The 2,851-nt window shown below is 61.1% G+C and overlaps 1 protein-coding gene across 2 annotated transcripts in view; it reads left to right on the forward strand.

Annotated features, from left to right (window-relative positions):
• Window positions 1–1,542: 1,542 nt before the first annotated feature.
• The window catches only part of elmo3 (engulfment and cell motility 3), a 133,382-nt gene continuing 132,073 nt past the window's right edge, over window positions 1,543–2,851 (forward strand). For both annotated transcript variants that reach the window (XM_070897769.1, XM_070897768.1), the window contains exon 1: window positions 1,543–1,703. The gene's annotated coding sequence lies outside the window, so the exon portion shown is untranslated. The remainder of the gene's footprint in view (window positions 1,704–2,851) is intronic.

The following is a 2,851-nucleotide window of genomic DNA, read 5'->3' on the forward strand; positions in this document are numbered from 1 at the left end:
TCCCCATGATGTGACTCCCGCCTCCCCCCCTCCCTCTCCATGATGTGACTCCCTCCCCCTCCCTCCCCATGATGTGACTCCCTCCCCCTCCCTCCCCATGATGTGACTCCCTCCCCCCTCCCTCTCCCCTCCCTTTCCATGATGTGACTCCCTCCCCCCTTCCCTCTCCATGATGTGACTCCCTCCCCCCTCCCTCCTCCTCCCTCCTCCCTCCCCAAGATGTGACTCCCTCCCCCCTCCCTCCTCCTCCCTCCTCCCTCCCCAAGATGTGACTCCCTCCCCCTCTCCTTCCCCATGATGTGACTCCCGCCTCCCCCCCTCCCTCTCCAAGATGTGACTTCCTCCCCCCTCCCCATGATGTGACTCCCTCCCCCTCCCTCCCCATGATGTGACTCCCTCCCCCTCCCTCTCCATGATGTGACTCCCTCCCCCTCCCTCGCCATGATGTGACTCCCTCCCCCTCCCTCTCCATGATGTGACTCCCTCCCCCCTCCCTCTCCATGATGTGACTCCCTCCCCCTCCCTCTCCCCTCCCTTCCATCCCCCTCCTCCCCCTCCCTCCCTCTCCATGATGTGACTCCCTCCCCCTCCCTCTCCATGATGTGACTCCCTCCCCCCTCCTTCTCCCCTCCCCCTCCATGATGTGACTCCCTCCCTCTCCCCTCCCCTCCCCATGATGTGACTCCCTCCCCCTCCCTCCCCATGATGTGACTCCCTCCCCCCTCCCTCCCCATGATGTGACTCCCTCCCCCCTCCCTCCCCATGATGTGACTCCCTCCCCCCTCCCTGCCCATGATGTGACTCTCCCCCCCCCCCCTCCCTGCCCATGATGTGACTCTCCCCCCCCCTCCCTGCCCATGATGTGACTCTCCCCCCCCCCCTCCCTGCCCATGATGTGACTCTCCCCCCCCCCTCCCTGCCCATGATGTGACTCTCCCCCCCCCCCCCCCTGCCCATGATGTGACTCTCCCCCCCCCCTCCCTGTCCATGATGTGACTCTCCCCCCCCCCCCCTCCCTGCCCATGATGTGACTCTCCCCCCCCCTCCCTGCCCATGATGTGACTCTCCCCCCCCCTCCCTGTCCATGATGTGACTCTCCCCCCCCCCCCCCTCCCTGCCCATGATGTGACTCTCCCCCCCCCTCCCTGCCCATGATGTGACTCTCCCCCCCCCTCCCTGCCCTGCCCATGATGTGACTCTCCCCCCCCTCCCTGCCCATGATGTGACTCTCCCCCCCCCTCCTGCCCATGATGTGACTCTCCCCCCCCCTCCCTGCCCATGATGTGACTCTCCCCCCCCCCTCCCTGCCATGATGTGACTCTCCCCCCCCCCTCCCTGCCCATGATGTGACTCTCCCCCCCCCCCCCCCTCCCTGTCCATGATGTGACTCTCCCCCCCCCCCACTGCCCATGATGTGACTCCCCCCCCCCTGCCCATGATGTGACTCCCTCCCCATGGTGATTTCAGGGGCTGACACTCACTCAGTCAGTTTCCTGCAGGAGGAGCTGGCGTGTGTCAGTTTCTAACCCGGAAGCCGAGTGCCAGTCCCGGGAGGACTCATTCCTGCAGCATCTGGTCTCCTAACTATTGACAAACTTTCTCTGCCTTTTCCTCCACGGCCACTCGGGCTGCATTTCCCGCTCTCGTCCGTCCCGGCACGGGGCTCGGAGCCCGGCAGAATCGGCATTCCGGGGACTTCAGGGGTAAGAAAAGCTGAGTGGATGTTGAAGCGGAGCAGCAGGAGTTGGGGACAGACATGGCCTGGGAGCTGGGTGGAGAGACACTGTACCTGGGGGGCGCGCACTGATTCCGGCTCCCTTTACTGTCCCTGCTGTTTGAAGTTACTTTCTGGACTGAAGGAGCGGGTTTAGAGAGAGGGTAACAGACTGAGCGGGTCAGGAAGCGAGCGAGAGGGAATCACCGATTTAAAGTTGGGATTTCCGAGCTGGGGAAACATACACTGGCCAAAAGTTTTTAAAAAGTCAAAACTTTGGATTCGTTTCTTGCGGCCTGTGAAACTTTTTATAACTTTAAAAAAAGTTTTTAAAATTTTTTAATTTCTCTCTGGGACTCATTCATTTTCCCATTGGTCCCCAATGTTCACAATTAAATGCTGAACTCACTGATTGAAGCAGTTGTGTCTCTCCGGGGGTGTGGACTGGGACCAGACTCTGTGTGTGGGACCTGGTTTCTGGGTCCAAGGTCTGCGATCTGGGACGAGGTTGGGTCACTAGACAGCTTTTCCCCTCTCGTGGTTCCTTGTACTGACAAGTCAGAGATGATGTTTCAGGGTTAGTCACTCGTTAATCTTCCACTTTCCGTTGGCAATGTCGTCTCCAGGTGCGTGTTTACACAGGATGGGTGGAAGCTTGCTCCGATACAGGCGGCTGCTCCGGCTCTCTCTGTAATCCTGCCCCCTTGGAATAACTTGCCGAGCTCCCTCCACTCCCACCCCCGAGCCCTTCCCCCTCTGCCCCCTTCCCCCTCTGCCCCCTGCCCCCTTCCCCCTCTGCCCCCTTCCCCGAGCCCTTCCCCCTCTGCCCCCTTCCCCGACCCCTGCCCTTCCCACGACCTCTGCCTCCCTGACCCCCGACCCCTTCCCCTTCCCCCTCTGCCCCCCACCGACCCCTTCCCCCTCTGCACCCCCCCCCCCCGATCCGTGATCCTTCGTTGATATCTCACTGTGTGTGTCCTGTGGTATGGGACCACCGCTGATATCTCACTGTGTGTGTCCTGTGGTATGGGACCACTGATGATATCTCGCTGTGAGTATTTTGTGGTGTGGGACCACCGTTGATATCTCACTGTGTATCCTTTGGTATGGGACCACCGTTGATATCTCACTGTGTGT

The sequence above is a fragment of the Pristiophorus japonicus genome, chromosome 13 (assembly GCF_044704955.1).
Source record: "Pristiophorus japonicus isolate sPriJap1 chromosome 13, sPriJap1.hap1, whole genome shotgun sequence".
Lineage (NCBI taxonomy): Eukaryota > Metazoa > Chordata > Chondrichthyes > Pristiophoridae > Pristiophorus > Pristiophorus japonicus.